The 23,096-nt window shown below is 39.9% G+C and overlaps 1 long non-coding RNA gene across 1 annotated transcript; it reads right to left on the reverse strand.

Annotated features, from left to right (window-relative positions):
• Positions 1-6,559: 6,559 nt before the first annotated feature.
• LOC144456675 (uncharacterized) lies at positions 6,560-16,212 on the reverse strand. Its single transcript, XR_013485687.1, has 3 exons — positions 16,134-16,212; positions 15,532-15,661; positions 6,560-9,158 (listed from the first exon to the last, which is right to left on the reverse strand). It is a non-coding gene; the product is annotated as an uncharacterized LOC144456675 (long non-coding RNA).
• Positions 16,213-23,096: the final 6,884 nt, after the last annotated feature.

The raw sequence follows: 23,096 nt of genomic DNA on the forward strand, positions 1-23,096 counted from the left end.
TAATGTGTGGGTTGTAAAAGAATTTAGGGAGACATTTGCAATATTTTACAAGTGATAATCATGGCACATCTGAAACTGATTTAGCTTACCTTTTGAATCTAGGCTGGAGATTAATCAGTCGATATTTTCACAGGAAAAAAAAACCTTAGTAATTAAGGTACAAGGTTCAACCAGCTATTAATCAATCAATAAGAGCTCATTCCTTAATTACTAATTTTTTTTCTGTGAGAATATTGACTAAATAACATCCATCCTGGATGCTAAAGAGACTTATCAATTTCGAATGTGTTCTGTGTGTGTATACACATATTTACATGAGGTATATACATATATATGGAACATATACATACATAATTGTTCTGGCTCAATTCTAGTAAGGGAGATATATATATATATATATATATATATATACATACATACATATACATATACATATATACATATACACATACACATAGATGGAGAGATAGATAAATAGATAGATAGATAGATAGATACACAGACAGACAGACACATATGATCCCCTCAGAGATGGAATATCATCATATTCAAAGAGCAGGAAGTTGGCTGGTATGACTGATCTTTAGAGAATGGGGTAGGGGGACCAGTGTATAGAGTGCCTGTCTTGGAGTCAGGAAGACCTGTAAAAGCTCTTAGCACGGTGCCTGGCACATAGTCGGCACTATATAAATGTTGGCTATTAATATTATTATAATATAAGTACACTGCAAAGGTAGGAAGGAGTCAGGTTGTGAAGATCATTACATGTTGAATAAAAGATTCTATAATTGATTCTATATTTAATTTGTGAGTGTAGTGGTTAGAGCGCTGGGCCTGGAGTCAGGAAAGCTTAGTGAGTTCAAATCTGGCCTCAGTCCCTTACTAGCTATGTGCCTCTGGGCCAGTCACTTAACCCTGTTTGCCTCCGTTTCCTCATCTGTAAAATGAGCTGGAGAAGGAAATGCCAAACTGCTCCAGTATCTTTGCCAAGAAAACCCCAAACGGGGTCACAGAGAATCAGACACGACTGAAAAACAACTAAACACCCACAATAAGAAAAGGGAACAGTAAACAAGGAGGGCAGGTAGTTTGGGGGTGACCTGGAGAGGCGTTTTTGAAACAGCACATACAGAGCGTGGATTTCATGAAGACCATAATGGGAAACCACCGACAGGCCCAAATGAGGCAATAACCACAAAGACCAGGATAAGAAGAGAAACATAGAAAATAGTACCACCCTCCAGGAGCCAGAGATCAGGGGTTCAAATCTCACTTCTACTACTTATTACCTGCTCAACCTTAGGGGAGCCACTTCCCTCTACCTCAGTTTCCTTAAGAATAAAATGAGAAGGTTGGGACAGATGGCCTCTGAGATTCCTTCTAATTCTAGACCAGTCATCCATCCTATGGTCTAACTCTGATGCCCACAGAACATTTCTCTCTCAGTGGCCTATACTCACTAAAGAAGCTGTGAACAGGAGCTTTTAATGCTGAAAAAGCCAAAAGATCCAAAAAAACCATTTTTTTCACTATGAATATCTAAACTCCAATTTCCTTCACTTAGTCAGTAGTGTCCAACTCTTCATGACCCCATTTGGGGCTTTCTTGGTAAAGATACTGTAGTGGTTTGCCATTTTCTTCTCCAGCTCATTTTACAGATGATGTAACTGAGGCAAATGGCATTGACTTGCCCAGGGTTACACAGGCAATAAGTATCTGAGGTTGAATTTGAACTCAGGTTTTTCTGATTCCAGATCTGGCACTCTAACCACTTCACCACCTAAATGTCCTAACCCAAAACAGTGTTTTCTTCAGGGTCTTCCCACCAATGGAATGCTGATCCATAATGGGAAGAAAATGGGTCTCTTCTTTATCAGACAGTCTCCAATTTTGCATGCCACTGTCTCCAAGGCCTTGAGTGTTACAAGATCCTAATTAGATTTTGAATCCATAACCAAGAGGTTTGTATGGATGGACTCAAACTTCTCTAATTAAATCTTGAATTATAGTTTTAGTCGGTCTAATGCCAAATAAGTGTTGCATTGCTGACTTCAAACTCCCTTAGTTTCAACTTTTGAAGGCACACATCTTCTTTAAGAAGGAGGCAGGCCTCGCCCATGCCACTGACAAGGCACACATGGAGTGCCCCACGACTGTCAAATCAGTCGTCAGTTCAGCCTCTGCTTGGTTGGTTTTCCATAAACTTCTATGACCCCTTGCCTTACTCTGAGAGTTATTTGATTCTGGCTCTTGATTTCAATTCCTGACCCCCTGAGACTGGTCTGGCCTGATCTCTCAGTATTCTTAGTTCTCTTCTCTCTTCTGCCAAGAGAGACATTTTCTCTCTGAATTTTCCAGTTTGGCGATGCTTGGTGTTTCTATCCTGATGATGGCCCTGCCAGACCCATTATTGGCTCCTGTCTAGCACCTTATCAGCTTCTTTCACTCTGTGACATCTGCCTGCCCAGCATCCTCCCACCCCAGTCACTAGCCCGATGCCCTCTAACAGCTAACAACACCCTTGCCCCTTCATTTAGGAAAAAAAAACCAAACTACCCTTCGCTCTGGATCCATAATGTGGGTGAGATTGGATGAAAGCTCAATTGCCAGTATACTTTTTGAAGAAAGGGATCTCAGGTATGTGAATGGTTTTCCAAGGTCTGTTCAACTCCCTTGAGCTATCTGAATGAAAGGCTTTCTAGTAAAAACAGTGCGTGGCAACACAGTGAACCAAATTCTACTTACAAAATCCTGCCCAGCATCATTTTGAAATGTTTATCTTTAAATCAATCCATTCTACATCTAGTAATCCTAGTAGTGGATAAAGTTCTGTGCTAGACCCGAAGTAGGAAAAATCTGGGTTCAGATCTTGTATCTGACATTTACCAACTGGAGGAGAAGGGGGAGAATAAGCATTTATAAATACCTACTATGTGCCGGGAACTGTGCTAAGCACTAATCAAATATTATCTCATTTTATCCTCGCAACAACCCTGTGAGGTAGGTGCTATTACCATCCCGATTGTATAGTTGACTGGCAGAAGTTAAGTGACTTGCCCAGGCTCACAAAACCTGACTTTGAACTCAGGTCTTCCCATTTTCAGGCCTGGTGCTCTATCCACTGCACTACCTAGCTTCCTAGGCCTTAGGCAACTCTCTATAGCTATTAGTTATACTAGAGGTTGTGATCTGTTATAGTGGAAGGAGTTCCCATGCCAGGAGGTCTCTAGGTAGAAGCTTAGGTCCTTAATGTATTGAAATCATTCTATTCTGTCCTTCAGTGATGATTTGTGTAATATTCTTACAATACTATTAACCTTCTAGCATGGCGGGCCTCCAGTGAGCAGGCTCAATTTATCAGAATTCTCGGTAGTGAGAGAGAGCATTACAAAGTGAAGGTTTATTATGGATCAGGAGAGCGAACATTGTTGGCTACTACTGTGTACATGTGCCTGACATAGGTTTGTTTTTCCTGCAAGTCAAACCACTGGTTGCTTATTAAATATAAATATATATGTGTGTGTGTGTGTGTGTGTGTGTGTGTGTGTGTGTGTGTGTGTGTGTGTATGCATATATATAATGAGGGAGGTTAAAAGGAAAGAAATTTTCATAGGAAATATTGGCATAATTTTACTATTTAAAAATCATAAAGTTTTAGGTGGTAAGGCTGCATGTTTATGCATCCATATTTGCTGTTAGCATTACTTTCTCCCGTCCCCAGTGGTCTCTGCTGTTAGCACCATCTCTGTGAGGAATCTCCAATTGGTCATTTTTCTTCCTCATGGTTTTGGACACCTCTGAGGAAGAGGAGAGAAAGCAGGAAAAGCTAAGGTCAAACACCTCTGATCTCTGTCTCCTACAGAGACGACAGTGGCTCGGTCCTGTTCATTTTCCACACAAGAAGCCACAAGAAGCAATGTCTCTCACAATGATTCTGGCCCAGCCACTCACAAGGAATGTGGGATGACTGTCTGCGCTTTGCAAAATCATACCCAAGAGGCAATTCATAGCGATATGGTGTGTAACTTCTTAAAGTCCCATAAATTCATGAATTAATGCTGTGGGAAAGCCTGGGCCTAAAGAAGTATGATCACATGGGCTTAAAGTGGATTTGTTACACTTCGAAGCCAAGAGATTCTGGAGAAGTAGAAAAAGCACATTTTTTTCCTCATCTGCACATCCACAGATATGAAAATGCAAAATTGTCCCAATCAACAAGTTTATTAGAGTACACACCACGTGCAAAATGTTGGTCTTTAGTTAACATTTATCATTGTCTATTATGTTCTAGGTGCTAGAGATACTCAAGGAGCTTATAGTCTATATATTACACCACCAGAGTGTTAATATAGCAAATACATTATCTCATTTAATCTGTATAAGAACCGTGTGAGATAAGTGCTGGCAGCTAGGGGCACAGTGGATAGAGCACTGAGCCTGGAGTCACGAAGACTTGAGTTCAAGTCCAGCCTCAGACCTTTACTAGCTGTGTGACGCTGGGCAAGTCATTTCACCCTGTTCGCCCCAGTTTCCTCATCAATAAAATGAGCTAGTGAAGGAAATGGCAAACCACCTCAATAGCTATGCAAGAAAACTCCAAATGAGGTCACAAAGAGTCAGATACAACTGAACAATGACAAGATAGGTGCTATTATGATCTCTATTTTACAGATGAGAAAACTAAGGCTTCTTTCCCAGTGTTATATAGCTAGGAAAGGTCTGAGGAAGAAGATGAGTCCATTTATTCCTGACTCCAAGCCTAGCATTCTAATTACCAGAATTACTAGAAGCACAAGGCATTTGCCTTACCCTCAAAGAGCTCACAATTGATATAATGATGCATATCTGAAAGGCTAGCTAGCAATTCAAGGCAGTATCAAAGTGCCAAATGAGTGACCCAAGTGGTAGACAACAAGATCAAATTCACAGGGGCCAGGACTCATCTTACAGGAGAAAAGCTCTTTCCTTTGGAAAGAATTCTTTTTGACTCCAAAAAAAAAATGTGTTCCATTAAGGAGAAAACAAGAGAAGCAAATCACATTTCTCTTTTATTTTTTTCCACATGTGGGCACTTAGATTTTTAAATAGACCTCTAGTAACCACTCAGAGCTAGAACTTAGGCATAGGCAAGACAGGCAGCTGCCTGGGGGCACAACAATCAGTGGATGCAACAAGGGAGCGTTCTTCATAAGGCCTGTCATTTTAATGCCATGAAAATGCTGCCGTCCCTGATATCCATTTAATGATAGGTTAAGCCACATGTTTATAGAGCAGCCTCCAAGCACCCAGTGGACAACAACACATCCGCATGACAGGTTCCAAACCTTGCCTAGGGCACACAGAGGCCTTGTCCTGAATCTAGTGCCAGCATTTAGAGTAATGAAGAATATGAAGACTGTGGGAAGCCTACAGATAAATCTCATATTCATCCTGGGAATGCACCAGCCAAGACCCTTTGCGGTGTATTTGCCCTCAGGTGACAAGTTTTCTTAGTCTCAGGTTCACTCAACATCTGTGTGCTTTCTTAGTCATGAAGCCAGTGGGCCCATTGTACAACCCTGAATGCTGAGATTTCTTTTAGGTTTTTTATCTTAAACTTCTAAAGTGTGATCTTGAAAAGGTCGCCAAAAATCCCTCAATGGCCCGTATAAGCAGCCTTTCCTCACAGTCTGTCTTCTTTGCCTTCTCTACGTTTGGCCCTGATCATTTTTTTCTTCATAGCTGTATTATCCCTGTTCTCATCTCAGAGAACACTTTTTCTATCTTCCTTCTCTCACACTTTAAATATAAGCGAGAGCTCCCAAAGTTCAATCCTCCGCTCTGTGTTTTTGCTCCATACTCTCTCCCTTGATTTCATCCATTCTTATGGATTCAGTTCCTTCCTCAGTACAGATTAAAAACATTTTATGGCTAAGGGCCCAATTCTACAATCTCCTGCTGATATTTTTCACTTGGAGGGCCTACCATCACTTCAAATTCATAGATTTGGGGAATTAGAGTGGAATTTTATAGATCATTTAATCCAACCCCTCATTTTACAGATGAAGAAACTGAAGCTAGAGAGGATATATGACTTACCCAAGATCACACAGTAACAGAGCTGAGATTTGAACCTGGGTTCTCCAACTCCTGCTTATATGCTCTTTGAACTGAACCTTATACCCCTAAAACTGTCTTCATTTCCTTTTTTTGATAGGATTACTAGACTGGGAATGGAAAGAAATGCTATTAACATATTTTATCTAAATTCCAGCAAGAATTTCAGATCTCTCTTGCTATCTATAGGAACCAGATTGCAATACAGTGATAGATGGGTCCAGAATTGGTTGAATGCATGAGCCCAAAGGGTAGCCATTAATAGTTTGATGTTAATTTCAACATCTAATGGAGTGCCTGGGGGATCCATCCTGGGCCTTGTGATCTTTTGAGTTTTATCAATAACTTGGACAAAGGCACAGATGGCCTGCTTATCACATTTTCAGATGATACAAAGCTGAGATAGATGGCTAAGATTTTGAATGACAAAGTCAAGATTCACAAAATTGCCAACAAGCAAAAATATTAGGCTTAATTAAATAAAATAGGGATTAATTAAAAGTCTTACACAGGTTCAATTCAATATAAAAAACATTTATTAAGTGTCTACTCTGTCTTAGATACCGGGACTATACTGGAAATAAAAAAAAAAAACAGAACAGTCCCTGCCCTCATAAAGCTTACATCCTATTGGAGTCAAGGGGGAAAAAACACTTTCTAGACAAAGATAGGGAGAAATATCACTAGACAGAAAGTTCATGTAAAAAAAATTTTGATGGTTGACAAGCTTATTACAAGTCAATGTGACATGGGAGTCAACACCCCCTCCCCCCAAAAAATAATGTAATCTTAGGGTAAATCAAGAAAAGCATAGTGTCCAATGCATTATGCTGCCTCTCAACTATGTTCATTTCCCCTTTTTATAGTATTACTAGATAGGTAGCTCAGGGAAATGCTATAAATAATATTTTGTTTAAATTTTAGCCAGGCATTTCATAGGGTCTCTCATGCTATCCTTGGGGGCCAGATGTGGTACAGGTAGATGGATCCAGACCTTTTTTTAGCAAATAAATCATACTCTGCCCTGGATGGACCACACCTGAAATAATGTGTTTAGTTTGGGATACCAAATTTTAGAAAGGGCGTCAGCAAGGCAGAGAACATCCGGAGGAACATAGCCAGGGTGGTGAGTTATCCTGAAATCATGCCATATGAAGATTAGTTGAAGGAACTGGGGATGCTTAGCCTGGAGGAAGCAAGATTTGGAGAGGAAATGATCGAGGCCTTCCCACTTAGTATTTGAAGGGCTGTCTTGTCGTTGGGAGGATTAGATTTGGTTTTGCTTGGCCCCTAAGGGCAGAACTAACAGCAACAGGTGGAAGTCACAAAAAGGCCCATTTTTGATTGATGTAAAGAAAGACTTAACAATTAGAGCAGTCTGAAGTGGAATGAGCTGCTAAGGATAGTTGGTCTCCGTGGAATGCTACATGGAAAGCTGGCTCACCACTGGTTGGGGGAGTCATAGCAGGGAGTCTCTTGTGGCTGGACCACATGGTCTCTCAGGTCCCTTCCAGTACTAAGATTATATGATTTGGTTATGGCCCTATCTTGAGTACCTCTTCCCTCCAATCAATCCTGCCAGTCCAATCTGCCATTCGGCCAATATTCCTCTAACAAGGGATTTAATACCTCTGTCCTAATGCTCAAAAACTTTCATTGACTCTTAATAACCTACAGTGGCCAAATCCACACTCTTAGCCTGGAATTCAAGGCCCTCTGTAATTTGGGTTCAATCTACTTCCTTTCCAGGGTAATGTCTTACTATCCCCATGAATAAAAACTACAGCCAACCAAATTTGCCTATTCACTCTAAAACACATTTTCCACTTTTCCCTTCTTTGCTTCTATCTGTCCCTTCTGTGTATTCAAAATTCTTATACACATACACACACTTATTCAAATTACAGCCATCTTTCAAGATCTAGGACAGTTCCTGACCCCTTCATAAAGACTTTTCCAACCACCCCAGCCAGAAGTGATCTCTTCACTCTCTGTAGATATTATTGGGGATCCTATTTTTTTTTTGCAATTAATTGCGTGCCATCCTAAGAAATATCTACTTATCGTCTTGAATTATTATTTTAAGGTTTTGCCATTATTAAACTTGCCATATGTTTATTGTCTGCCAACCAGATTATTTACATACTCCTTGAGGTCAGAGGTTGTGTCTTATTTTCTTTTGTGGCTTTCCAAACACTCAAAACATTCTTCATATAAAGGAAGGAGGTGCCCATGAAACACTGGTTGATTTAATTTGATCTGATCTCTTCTTGTCTGGTTGCATTTCTGAAGGAAGTTCTTTTCTTAAATAGTTCGTGTTTTCCCAGGGACCTCCTTTTAATATTTCACTGTATGTCATGCCTCTGTAATCCTCTGCCACTAGAGAATGTGTACCTTTCCCTAAATCTATTCATTATTGCCATGTCAAGTCATTGTTTAAAACAGAATGCTCTACTTTCTACTTTTGTGTGCCCAAAGTGACTTTTTCTCTTTTACTACAGTGAATATGCTCTGATTCTCACTCCTAGAGCCAGGCTGTTCCATTGCCTCTCAGAGTTCCAAACAGGCACCCTAAAGGATTAGGTTACCTCTTTTCTAATTCCATTGCCTTGAGCCCCTATTTGATGTGTTCCCCCATTGCTAAGGGCCTGTGGCTAGCACTGCAGTTCTATTTAATGACTTAACATCAAGTAACTTTTGCAAAGGTAATATTTACTTCAAAGATATGGAAATAACAAATGTACCAGCATCTTTCCTAATACCTTCAAGGCATACTTTCCTCTATACCACCTCAGGCTCTGAAGTGGTAATCTCAAAACTTAGCTCAGTCTCTATGTAGAGTTGGCTCCTCCAACTTCATGCCCAGGTGCAGCATGAATGCTGGTGAGTCCTTCCATTGGACTGGCATCCTGAAGGTCACTCCAAAAGATCACTCCTTGCCCTCTGGGGGCATTGATGGTGTGCTGACTACAAAACTTGGCCTGGAATTTGATTTCTGTATTTCTATGGCTCATTATCTCAATCTTGGAAACTGTCATGGTCAGATACTCCACTCCTTTCACCTAGAATAGAAAAGAACAAATGAAAAGGACAAAGACCAATTCCTATTTCTCAGGGGCCTCAGAGAGGAAAAAGTTCCAAGGCCTTCCCCTTACCACGTGGTCCCTCACCTATACCATGAGCAAAAGAGTCACTGAGCTCCTAGACGTCAATGAGACAGAGTGGAAATAGCTGAAGCTGATAGATTTTGCAGCCAATCAAAGGGCTTTCTTCTGCCATGTTGTTAGCTGACCGGAACCAGTGCTAGAATGTTCACATATGCTCCCTGGTCTCTCCAACACATTTCCTTTACATCATCATAATTCTCCCAGAAGCAGCTCCCTAGCAACCTTCACATGAAGAGGTTGCATCATCAATCAAGCAAGCTGATGGGGTCTGCACATATGTCAATACACATATGCCCCAATGTCATTACATTAGAAAACCAACAGATGTAAAATAAACCCACATACATTATCAGCATGTCCGCATACTACCAAAAGAACCCAGCAGGAAGAGACAGAAAGAGAAATTCCTTTTAAAGTAAATACAAAATAGAGAAAATACTTGGGAGGCTACCTACCAAGATATATACACAAGAATTCTATGAATATAATTATAAAATACTCTCTGAAGAAATAAAGACAAACAAATAATTTGAGAAATATTAATTTCCTATTCCTATTATTAGTCCGAACCAATATAATATAGCAATATCACTTAATTTACTTATTCAGTGCTATACCCACCCATACTGAAGAATTACTTTATAGAACTAGAAAAAATAATTATGAAATTCATCTAGAAGTACAAAAGGTCAATAATCTCAAGAGAAATAATGGGGGGAAAAGTGGAAAGTAAGGGGTCCTAGAAGATCCAGACCTCAAACTATACTACAAAGCAGTAACCATCAGACCTATTTGGTACTGGTTAAAAAAAAAATAGAAAGGTCTATCAGTGGACCAAATTAGGTGCACAACATACAAAAGCAAATAAACCTAATGCTCAACAAACTCAAAGTTCCCAGCTACTGGGGTAAGGACTTATTGCTGAGAGAAAAAAACAGCTGGAAAAACTGAATAGTCTGGCAGAAAATAAGATTATGCCAACACATCACAGCATATATCAAGACAAGCTCCAGATGGATACATGACCTAGATATAAAAGGTCACATCATAAACAAATTAGAGGAACAAGGAAGAAATTAGCTTTTGGATCTGTGGATGGGGGAAGAGTTCATGACAAAAAAGAGATAGAGAGGATCAAAGAATATAAAGTGGATAATTTTGATTGCATAAAATTAAGGTTTTTGCAGAAACAAATCCAACACAGCTAAGATTAGAAAGAAAACAGCTAGCTATGAAAAAAATCCTTGCAACAAGTTTCTCAGATAAAAAAAATTCTCATTTCCAGTATGTAAAAGGAATGGATTCAAATTTATAAGAATAATATCTATTCCCTAATTTATAATTTGAGAAAAGATATAGAGGCAGGTCTCAAGCAAAGAAATTCAAACTATCTATAGCCTATTGTTCCAAATCATTAACAATCAGAGAAAAGAAAATTAAAACAAGTCCACCTCACACCTATCAGACTGACAAAGGTGACCAAAAAAAAGATTATAAACGTTGAAGGAATAGAGGGAAAATAGGAACATTAACTGACGAAGCTGTGAATTAGTCCAACCACCCTGGAAAGCAATTTGAAATTGTTAATAACTGTGCATCCCCTCTAACACAGTTATACCAGTAGAGTCCAAAGATATATAGATATAGATAAAATCAGTTCTTTTTGACATGGCAAAGAACTAGACACTGTGAAGGAGTCCTACATCTGGGAAATGGTAAACAAATCACAGTATATGAATGTAATAGAATACTATTTTGCTATTAAAAAAATGATGAAAGGGTTGATTTCAGAAAAATCTGGGAAGATTTGTATGAACCAATATAAAGTAAAGTAAGTAGAACTAGGAAAATGTTACATTGTAACAACAATTTATTATTGTTATATTATAACAACAAAATGAACAATTTTGAAAGACTTAAGAACTCTGATCGATACTATAATCATCTATTATTCCAGAGAACTGATGATAGAGGATGCCCTACTGATTGAGAAGGGATGGGCTCAAGATACAGAATTAGGCACATATTTTTTGCACATGAACAATAATGAGAACTTGTTTTGCTTGACTATGCATTTGTTCCAAGTGCTTTAAAAAAAAATTAGTGAGGAGAGGATAGGTGGAAGAGAAAGAAAATGAATTCTTGTGAATTGAAAAGAAAAAAGAAAACCAATCCAATGGTGGCTTCTGAAAAATAAAATCATAATCCTTCAACAGTAAGCTGAAATTAAAAAGTAATTTTTCCTTCTCAACTCTCCCAACAAATCAATGAAAAGTACCAGGTCATTTTTTCATTGTCAAGACAGAATAATATGAAGTTTTGCAGTGCTTGGAAAAGATATCTGGTATGATTATTGCCTTTACACTAGCATATTTAAGAGTCAACATGCTTGGGAAAATTAAAATACAGATTTAATATTCTGTGGTTTATCTGTGACAGATTGTCAGCCCAACATCCAGCTTGTGCCTGCTCAGCAAATCCATCTCAATTTAATATTAGCCTAAGCAAAACATAATTACGGAGCTTTTTTTTTTTAACATCTCCAATGGAAGAATTTGTTTTGTTTGATTATTCATGTTTGTAATGTAGGGTTTGGGTTTTGTTTGTTTGTTTGTTTTTTGCTTTCTCAAGGTGGGGAAAGGGGAGATGAGAGGGAAAGAATAAAAATCTGCAAATTAAATTAAATTAAATGAGAAAAAATATAATTAGGAACAGGGGCATAGTTTTATCTGAGTCTCTGAGCTGAACATTCACACAGCCCTTTCTTATCCTCCTCTAAGGTACAAATGTCAAAGCAGAGCAAGGAAGAGCCCCAGCGTTTTGGATAGAACCCCTGTGTCACTCCCATGGGAGGACAAGATAAGAGTTACATAGAATGGACAAGCATGGATGAACATATTTTATCCTCCATAGAATATAATCTCCTGGAGAGTTAGAAATAAATAAATTTTGTATTTGTATTCACAGCACATGCTTGATTAATTGATTGCACCCCTGGTTCCCAAACTGGGCAACCTTTGTGCTCTGTTCCAAGGCAAATTCATATGAACTTAGAGAGACTGCATGAGGTATTTAAAATTTTTTGACTCAACTATTTAATCAATGGAACCATTAGGATTTCCATTAGGAACCAGCCTGGGGACACTGTGAAAAAAATCACTGAGACAATAAGAACTCCAAGAACCTAAGAAAGTTTGGTAACCTCTGGATTGCATTGTTGATAAGATTACCCATACTAAGGATTTCAAACTTATTGGAGCACAAGAGTAGAGCAGGGGTGGGGAACCTGTGGCCTTAAGGCCACATGTGACCTTCTAAATCCTTAAGTGTGGCCTTTTGACTGAATCCACAAATTTGTTCTGTAAAATTTGGATTCAGTCAAAGGTTGCACTAAAGGATTTAGAAGGCCACTTGTGGCTTTAAGGCCACAGGCTCCCCACCCTTAGAGTAGAGAGAAGGGCCTTCTTTTTGTGATAAATGGCTGCTTGAGCTCTATTATGGTTCTCTTAAGAAGGTAGGTACACTCCCTCCTCTGCCAAAAAGCATATAATGTGTTCCAGAAACAAAGGATTTGGGGATTATCTGGTATTTTGGATTAAATAAACCACTGTTTCCTTCTGTGAGGATAAATATTTGAAATTCAACTATATGAAGCAACTACCTTAAATTATCATTTCTTTTAGAAATCTTTATTATTAGCACTTCTAGGGCTGTATCCCAAAGAGATCATAAAAATGGGAAAAGGACCCACAGGTTCAAAAATATTTATAGCAGCTCTTTCTGTGGTGGCCAAGAATTGTAAATTGAGGGGATGCCCATCAGCTGGAGAATGGCTGAATAAATTGTGGTATATGCATGTAATGGAATACTATTGTGCTATAAGAAATGATGAGCAAGTGGACTTCAGAAAAACCTGGAAAGACTTGTATGGTCTGATGCTGAGTGAAGCAGAACCAGGAGAACATTGTACACAGTAACAGCCACGTTGTGCGATGACCAACTTTGATAGACCTAGCTCTTCTCAGCAATGCAAGGATCGAAGACATCTCCAAAAGTCTCATTATGGAAAATGCTATCCACATCCAAAGAAAGAACTACGGAGTTTGAATGTAGCTCAAAACACACTATTTGCTCTTTTTTTTCTGTTTTGTTTTGTTTCTTCTTTCTTTTGTTTCCTCCTATTGGTTCTAATTCTTCTTCATAACATGACTAATGTGAAAATATGTTTAATAGGAATGTATATGTTTAGCCTATATAAGATTGTGAGCAATCTTGGGGAGGGAGGGAGGCAAGGAGGGGGAGAAAAATTTAAAACTCAAAAGCTTATCGAAATGATCATTGATAAATCAAAAAAAATAATTAAAAAATAGAAACCAATGTAGCCAATCTGGAAAAAAAATCTTTATTATTATTACCATTATTGCTATTACTGATTAAAAAAACATAGTAATATTGGAGAGGCAGTGTGGTATACATACAGAGTCCTGGACTTCGGGTTGAATTACTGGTCTATGCCATTTACTGACCATGTCACATTGGACAAGTCACTTCATAGCTTTCCTTTCCACATTTGTAAAATGGAGTAATAGGATTGGGCCTTCTTCCTTACACTATCCCTTCTACCAGGGCTGTTGGGAAGCTCAGATAAGATAATGGATGCAAAAGGGCTCTATAAATGTAAGTTATTATCACTTTCAAGAAATCTTGAAAGGAAGCCTGGCAGCTGAGGCACCTGTTAGCACTATCTCTGAGATGATCTCTGGGAAGCAGGAGGAGGCTTCTGTGGAAACCATCAAAGCAAAGGGCACCTGCAGGCTGCAAATGGGCTGCCAGCTTCAGAGACAGGATGGGCACAGAATCTTAAACTCCCTTGGGCTATTTCTGCAGGGGGAGAGGGAGGTTTGAAAGGTAGGACCCTACAGTTCAAGAAGGCATTTTTCCCCCTTCAGGACAAAATATCAATATTCAAGAAAGTCTATTCCCCAGTGTCTGGCTGCTGAGTTATGACATTCGGATGTCTTGTCATGTCAGGACATCTCACACAAGAACATGCCATTTTCAGAATGAAATTTCCTGACATTATTAACCTCTAAAACCTCGTGGAAACAATGGGATTCTAGCTACCATCTTGTTTTCTTCATATTCCTCTGATTGGTGTTTTTCCCAACTCAGAAGAGGAGTTCTCTGTTTCCTCCAGATGAGGCCCAGAAGTGGCCCAAAACAACAACATCAAGAAGCTAATTGAGCATCACAAAAATGAGCCTGTCAGCCAGATCTCAACAGAAACACTGCTGCTGAAAACTGTCTTTTGTCTCCACCTAACATCAACCCCTACACCAATCAGAGAAGACCCCCTAGGTAGCAAAAAAAAGTTTTAAAAAATGATTTCCTTTCTTTTTAATTCTGTTATTTTTGTCCTTAATACTTAAAAGTGTAAGCATTGGGCCAAGCCTAAATGATCCTTGTTCTGTGTGAATTCAAAGATCCCAAAATTCTGCCTCTAATACTGAAGGAGGATATGGGGGATGGCACGGTGGTCAGGAAGAACTCTTTGCTTTCTGCTCAGCTGCCAAGATCTAACAAGAGATCCAGAGCTATTCCAAAGTGAGAAACAGGAACAAGGTCCAATACTATGTGTATACCCAGGACTGGAAGAGACTGCCTCTTTTGCAGGCTTTTTGGATCCACCAAGCTGTGACTTTAGAAACAATTAGACACACCTACAAGATCCAACCCAGATGCCAAGAAAATGTTCCCAGGACAGAAACAATAAACATTCTGACATCATAGACACTGATTTGTTTTTAAAATTTTGAGGTCTTTGCACAGAGATTTTATTCTGATATTAAAAAAAAAAAAACAGCATCTGAACCATATGTCTGAGCATTTCTATATGCTGCTGCTGGGAACAGCTGGCAAAACATGATCCAGGACAGATAACAACCTTCTGATAAACACACTTCAGAGGGGTCTGTGAGACAGAGTTTGAAAGGTGTCTGAATTTAAAGAAGGTACTAACAGCGTAAAGGATGAAACAATTCTGCTGTCATCAAACCCACTGCTTCATAGAGAGGCAATTTCAGACTTAAAAAACCTCAGAGAAAGTGGGACTCCACCTGTGAGTCATAGGCTCTATAGGAAAAAACAAAAACCAAACCTATCACTTTTTGACGGAGACCTTTTTGTCACCTGTTAATTCAAATCAAGAAATGTTTGTTAAAGCTCTTATTTTATACAAGGTACTGTGTTAAGTCCTGTGGATACAAACCTAAGCTATGCATGTTGTCCATGTAGGTTACATGTAGATCCAAGTGGCTTGTTTTAATATGGTTCTCTGGGAGGCATGAATAGATATGTTTGGAATTTCATAGACCTCTCTTCAATGCAGACTTTGATTCCTGTTGAGAGGAGGGGAGAAAATTGGAGCCAGTAGACTGGTTGTTCAGCTCTTCTTAGAGAGACTAGAATTATATTTTTCTGTTCCCTTAAGTATTGTTGGTCTAGGGGAAATGATTTTTAGTTTCAAGCCGCTTCCCTGATCCCCTTAAATAGAAAGTCATGCAGCTTATAATAAAAGACTTGGTTCCTTCCCACAAAACAATCGTTACACAAAAGACCATCACAAATAGTGAATAGTAAATAAACTCATTTATCTAAGCATATAGCAAAGAAGAATCAGAGATTACAATATGCCAGACAACATACAGAGTGAATGAGTTCTTCCACTGGAAGGAAAAGATCTTGGCTCATCTGAGAGAAAAATATCCCCAATTTTACCCACGGGGAAATTCCTGACGTTTCTAACTAAGCAAGATAGAAACTAGGGATATGTTTGAGAGGGGTAGGGGGTGCTTTCCCCTACATATCTACCTTCCCAAAATCTGTTCTCTCTCTGTCTGGATCTCTCCCCAAAGAGGGTCTGTAATCTTGTGTCCGTGGTCAAAGCAGGAAGCAAGAAGTTCTTTCTTTCTCCCACACAAGCAAACAGCATTGAATCATTATCCTCTTCACCAATAAGAAGTCTTATGCAAATAACCCAGATTTGAGTTACAGAAAGACCAAAAAGTGATATGGTTCTTTCAGATGGAGAGTTTGCAATCCAGTAGAGAGGGGTATGACATGTATACAAATAAGTATGATACGAAGTAAAATTTGATAAGGGAAGGCAAGGAACCAGGAAAGACCCAGTCCCTGCCTTCGTGGAAATTATAGTCTAGGAGTAGGATATGAGTCATACACATGTAATAGAGACTCCTGTGCCAGGAACGCCTTTCCCACCAAGGAACCCCACATCTCACCACCACGTACAGGTCAGTTCAACCCAAAATACATCAGTCCCAATATCCAGCTCCTCAGTACCCTTTCAAAGGTTCTGATTCAATTGATTTCCACTTGATTCAGCTATTTCAGGCAAGCCTGACATTGATGAGTTTTTCTGGAGAATTTCCCCCTCACACTGGAAGACATGTCACTTGTACCTACTTTTGCCTCTGATCATTGCTGTGCTCCATTCTCAAAATCTGTAATAGATAGATAGATAGATAGATAGATAGATAGATAGATAGATAGATTCAATAGCCCAAAGGAGTGAGGAGTACATTCTAGGAACAAGAAACAGCCCAAGAAAAATCACAGAGGCAAAAAAAAATTTCACTAAGAAATATATAGGTAAGATTATAAGTTGTTTAATTTAACTGGACAGAAATATGGACAGGAGTACTTGGGAGTGAGGGGAGGACTGTGATTTTATCAGTGCAAAATATCACCCATGCAGAAACTATCTTCACTAATGCATGTCAGTAACTCATCCTAACTGGTCTCAGAGAGTTACCTGGAAGCCCATGGGAGAAGTTGTGACATCTACAGTGATACATCTCCTATCTGACAGAGGTAAGGTCTTCCTGACTCCAAAGCTGGCCCTGAATGGACAAGATTAAACACCAGACTTTAGCAGTAGAAGGCAATTTGTAACTAATAGGAATACACTATAGGGGAATCACATTAGCGAAATTATTAAGTCTCTGTATAAACCCCTAATTCTTCTATTCCATCATTCTCACAGTCTGTTCTCAGAGGACCCTTGCAAAAGGGGAAGCAGGTGTGGGATTGGATTGTTGGCCTGGTTCATCTGTTCATTTTGTAGACTTTCACCATCAATCCTAACCACCACAGCTGAATCTACTAAGCCATGATTGGTCACTGGGCAAGGATTTAGCCATGGTCATCATATCTCCCCGCACTAGCTTTTCTTATATGAACTGGTCAAAGAATTAAAGCCTGGCAAATGTCCAAGTAATAAAACCAAGTAAGAGCAGAGAGGAACTAAGCTTTATGTGAGTGCCAGTGAGGGACCTGGTGCCTCAATCATCATCACAGTTTACATGTCCCTGTCACTTGGTGGTACAGTGGATAGAGCACCAGGTCTGGAGCCAGGAAGAATCATGTTCCTGATTTCAAATCTGGCCTCAGACATTTACTAGCTAGCTCTGTGACCTTGGGCAAATCACTTCACCCTATTTGCCTCAGTTTCCTCATCTGTAAAATGAGCTGGAGAAGGAAAAGGCAAACCACTCCAGTGTCTTTGCCAAGAGAACCCTAAACAGGATCACAAAGAATCAGACACAGATGATATGGACCAACAATAACAACAACAACAATAACAACATCACTTTTATCTCCAAGGATCTCAATTTAATTTAATTTTGTTTTGTTTTTAGGCAGTTGGGGTTAAGTGACTTGCCCAGGGTCACACAGCTAATGAGTGTCAAGTGTTCGGTCTGAGGTCAGATTTGAACTCAGGTCCTCCTGATTTCAAGGCAGGTGCTCTATCCACTGAGCCACTTAGCTGCCCCCCCTTTTTTTTTAAATTTGAAATGTGGATTTATTAGCTCGAGGCTGCAAGGGGTAAATACCCAAATCGAGCAGCCTCAATTTAATTTAACAAACATTATTGAGCACCTACTATGTGCCAGGCTAGTAGTCTGGTATAATGGGAAAAGAGTTGGTCTTGGGGTCAGGAAGATCTAGGTTCAAGTCCTGTGCCTGATTTACACCATTTGAGTCACCCTAAGAAAGTCACTTAATCTCTCAGTGTGCCCCCAAGAAACCAAAGATTTACTCAGATGAAATCACAGTTCCTATCAAGAAAAGGAAAGGAGAGGAGAGAAGAGGAGAGGGGAGGAGAAGAAAGAAAAAGGGAAGGAAAGAGGAAGGGGGAGGAGAGGGGAGGAGAGAGGAGGGGAGGGGAGGAGAGGGGAGGAAAGGGAAGGGAAGGAGAAAGGAAAGAAAGTGCTGGGGACTGAGGACTATAAAACCCAACCAAAAAAGGCCCCTGCCCTCAAGGACTTCACAGTCTTTTGCCACAGTGGATCTGGTGGGTAAAAAGTGAGAAAAGTGAGGCCAGTTTTGAAATTGGAGAACCTGAAACAGACAATAGACAATAACCTGATTATAAGACAGTATGAGTCAGCGGCCTGGTCAGAAATTACCATCCAGGGCTTCTAATCCCTTTTCCAGATTGTCCTTGAGATAAGAACCAATAGATTGAATCGAAAAAAGAGGAATGGTTTCAGTGAGGTTGGTCTTTGCCAAGAACAGGCAATTAATGTATTAGTGCTGTCTGCAGAAATGCTGTCCAAACAAAGGGATTCCAAACATCTCAAGGTTATTTGGTTTGCATTCAAAACACATTAGTCCTCCAGTGACAATGTCTTGAGGAACAAATTGGGTTACAAAATATCCTGCTGAAACAGGGAATCTCATGGCTAGCTCAGGGCCTGTGTTGCTTGGCCTCGGTCCCCCACGTTCTCTGTCTCTTCCTCCCATCAAGAGAGAATGTGTAAGTGAGATGGTTGCTGTGAATGCTAAGCAGGAGGGCATAATTTGAAGATGAATCACTGCTTTTTTGGTCTGCAGCCCTGTCAGAATACATAAGGGACTCATTCTCCGATGGTTATGGCCACGTTACTAGTGTTCCTGAATTGGTAGCATGTCTGTGTAGAAACTGCAAACCAATACTGCCCATCCCTCAGAAGTATCGACTTCAGTCCCTCTGAGCCTGTTGACCTATTTGAAGACACTTACATTCCTGCCAGTCACTAGTTACTGAATGAGATGGCAAGCAAAGTGTTTCTTGATGTATTGCTGGCATATGTTAAAAGGCAGTTTTAGACAACTCCATTGGAGTCTTCCTTGGATGACTCATTTTGTGATGGGACTGACCCCAAGTTGCCATGGGTGCTAGCAGAGCACAGGTTCTCATAGGTCTTACCAAGCTACAAAGGTTTGAGTAAGGGCCTAGTGAATGTCTCTCTATGCCTGGCTTAGCTAAATTTAGAGAGACCTGCTACCAGGTGGTTGGCCCCCAAGAAAATTCTCTGTTACAGCATAAAAGAGACTGTAATCAGCAAGGGGGTGAGAATCACCCACATCGATGGAACCAGATCTTTTGCACTCTGAATTTTAATCATGTAGCATTTAAATGAGAGAATTTTTTCTTTTTTTCGAAATATGCTCAGGTTGAGTCAGCTGCCCAGATTCCTTTCACGTGGAGAAGTTCAGACAGAACTTGTTTTCTTTTGCTTCTTTACATTTTTTACCCAGGAGATCTATAATTGGGAATTCTGGTTCCCGGTGCAAGTTCAATTAAAACAGGAGTGAGGGGAGCAGCAGAGAGGATGGTCAGCCTCAGTTGGGTGCAGTTGTCCTGGGAGGCAAGATGGCTGCCAGAAGTCAGCCCCAGGTGTCATGGCATGGCCAGCATTCATGACCTCCCAACACCTGGGAAGAGATGGAGGCGAAGGGAGGCAGTTATCAGGGAACATGGGATGGAGTGGGAAGCTAGGCACCAGGAGAGAGGTAGGACCCCCTCCGAAGTGGTGTCAGAAAGCCTACTCCTCAGTTTCAGCATTCTGGAACAAAACCCAAATCACTCCACCCTAGGTATAGCTCTAGTCTTTCAAAAGAACCTGTGGCAAAATTTTAGCTGTGAAACTTTATCCATCCGCATCAGAGTGAGGAAATCCCTACAGTGTATGTTGTATATGATATGCCCATGTCTGAATATATGCATATTAATATGAATGTTTTGGCATTTGTATGCCAAATAAATAAAATACTTGATGGTCATCCCTGAGCAGTGCCCTTCTCGCCATCCTGGTAGCTATATTTTTTCCTGTCCATTGTAAATACTTTGGGAATGAGTTTAAAACTTTTTTATGTGAATAAATAGTGGACACCGGTGCAGTAAAACAGAAAACCTGTATGATGTTGTTATCAGGAGTCAGGAAGACCACTTACCAACCGTATGACTTTTAGAGCATGTGATATGACCTATGATATATTTGAATCTGTGTAATAACAAGTCATGCTAACAATAAAAATCACCTATACATGAAAATCCACAAATGAAACATGTTCCTAATTGATAAATGTGAGTTTGTATAGGAGGTAATGTGGGTACTCTGAGCTGGTTAAAAAGTTCTTTTATCTGAATTATCTAGAAACCTAATATTATCAATTCTTGATTACCCAGACACTAGATATCCAAGGCCTTTGCTTCTCTATAGGCAGCTAGGCAGTACACTGACTTCAGACACTTACTAGCTATGTGACCCTAGGCAAGTGACTTAACTTCTTTCTGCCTCAGTTTCCTCAATTGTAAAATGGAGATAATAATGGTACTTACCTCTCAAGTTTGTTATGAGGATCAAATGAGATAATAAATGTAAAGCACTTAGCCCTATTACCTGGCACACAGTAGGCATTTAGTAAATGCTTCTCTCCCTCCTTTCCTACTGGCTGCCTGACTTTGGACCATTCCATTGCTCTTCAGAAGAGGGAATCATTTAATTAATTTCAGCACTTGGCATAAGGAGGATAGAGAATAGGGTGCAAATCTGTGATTTCAATAAGGAGCTCTCGGATGTGGAAACTCCCTCTACCAGTGCAGGTCAATCCTTTCTCTGCAATTCATAGTCTTAGAGTTGCCTAGAACCCTAAGTGGGTAAAGTGACTCTTCCAGAGTCATGAAGCCAATATGTGTTAAAGGCAAGACTTGAATCCAGATCTTCCTGGCCTGGTGGCCAGGTCTCTATCCGCTATGCTAAGTTGTCTGAGCTGGAGGCAAAGCTGTTGCAATAAGTAAAAAAGAAGAATTTTGGAGTGTCTTTGGATTTTTCTCACACTGTTACAGAGAATTAGGATGGGAATGAAACAATGGTGACAAAGCCCACAGGTATGCCACTCACTGCCTCAGTGTGACCATCGGCAAGTCATAGATGATGCAGATAGGGCTAGAAGGAACATCAAAGGCCATATAGATGAATCTTCTGCTTTTATAGATGAAGAAACTGTGGCTCAGAGAAATTAAATGTCCAAGGTCTCACAGGTAGAAAGTGGCTGTCAGGAATTGAGGTTTATGTCCCCAGGGTTCAAAGCCATTGTTATTTCCCTTGTGCTACATCTATCTCCCATGTCACTTAAGCCCCATTATCATCATCATCATCATCTTCTTCTTCTTCTTCTTCTTCTTCTTCTTCTTCTTCTTCTTCATTTTCTTCTTCTTCTTCTTCTTCTTCTTCTTCTTCTGGAGGCAATGGGGTTACACTGCTAATAAGTATCTGAGGCCAGATTTGAACTCAGGTCCTCCTGACTCCAGGGCTGGTGCTCTATCCATTGCACTGCCTAGCTGCCCCAGCCCCATTACCCATGACCCTTCCAACTCTGGAATTCTTTGGTTCTCTGCAAATTGATTTTCAAAGTGAGGAGGGATTGTCATCATTCATTGCCTTAGGTTTGTTCTCTGGGTTGGGACATCACAGTGGGGGTGATGGTATTTTTAAGTGTGGCAAGAGTCACTCTTTCAGACTGACGTTGATCTGAGAAAGCTTAGATCTGTTTCTGCTTTCCTGCCTTTTCCCAGGTATGTGGAACACATTCTATTCCATCCAACAGGGACATGTCGTGACTACTGTGTGCCCGTCTCTGTGTTATGTGCCAGGTAGAAAATGCAGCACCTCTCCCAGGAGTAGGCAGCGTTAAAACAGTGCAGACCAAGAGTCACCCTTCTTCATGGCCTTATCTCCTAGTGGCTTGTTTTGTTTTGTTTATTCTTCACTTAGTAACAGTCTGGTAGGATAGTATAGGAACTAGATATATGATTTCATTGATCAAGGAAACTCCTGGATGTGGAACTCCTTCTAACAATGCAGTCCTACACACGCACACACACACACACACACACACACACACACACAGAGAACATGCACAAATTTTCAGTTTATTGCAAAATATGTTAACTTTAAGACGATAAAAAAAATTCTGTTTGTTTCCATATTCCCTTTAGACAATTTTTTTCTTCTGTGTATGCTTTTTTATTTTTTACTGTGACTAGAGTTTTTGTTTTTATCCTTCTAGCCCATATATAATAATATTCTGGTTCAGTTTTCTTAATTTTGTGTCACTGTGAAGGGAGTTAGGTGGTGCATTGAACAGAACATGGGACTTGGAGTCAGGAAGACAAGAGTTCAGACCTCGAGTAAGTCACTTAATCACCTGCCTCAGTTTTCTCATCCGTTAAATGGAGAGATAATAGCACCTACCCTTTCAGGATTGTTGTGAGGATCAAATGAGATAGTTGTAAAATATTTTGCAAACCTTAAAGTGATTATATAAATGCTAGCTATTATTATTATAATCATAAAAGACCTCCCATATTTCTTTGTTTTCTTTGCACTTCTTGTATCTTATGATGTAATGATATTCCATTCCATTCCAAAACCACAGTGTCTTTAGCCATTTCCCAATCACTGGACACTAGGGTTGTTTCCAGTT

This window comes from Phascolarctos cinereus, unplaced genomic scaffold (genome assembly GCF_003287225.1).
Source record: "Phascolarctos cinereus isolate Bilbo 61053 unplaced genomic scaffold, phaCin_HiC Scaffold_4;HRSCAF=312, whole genome shotgun sequence".
Classification (NCBI taxonomy): Eukaryota; Metazoa; Chordata; class Mammalia; order Diprotodontia; family Phascolarctidae; genus Phascolarctos; species Phascolarctos cinereus.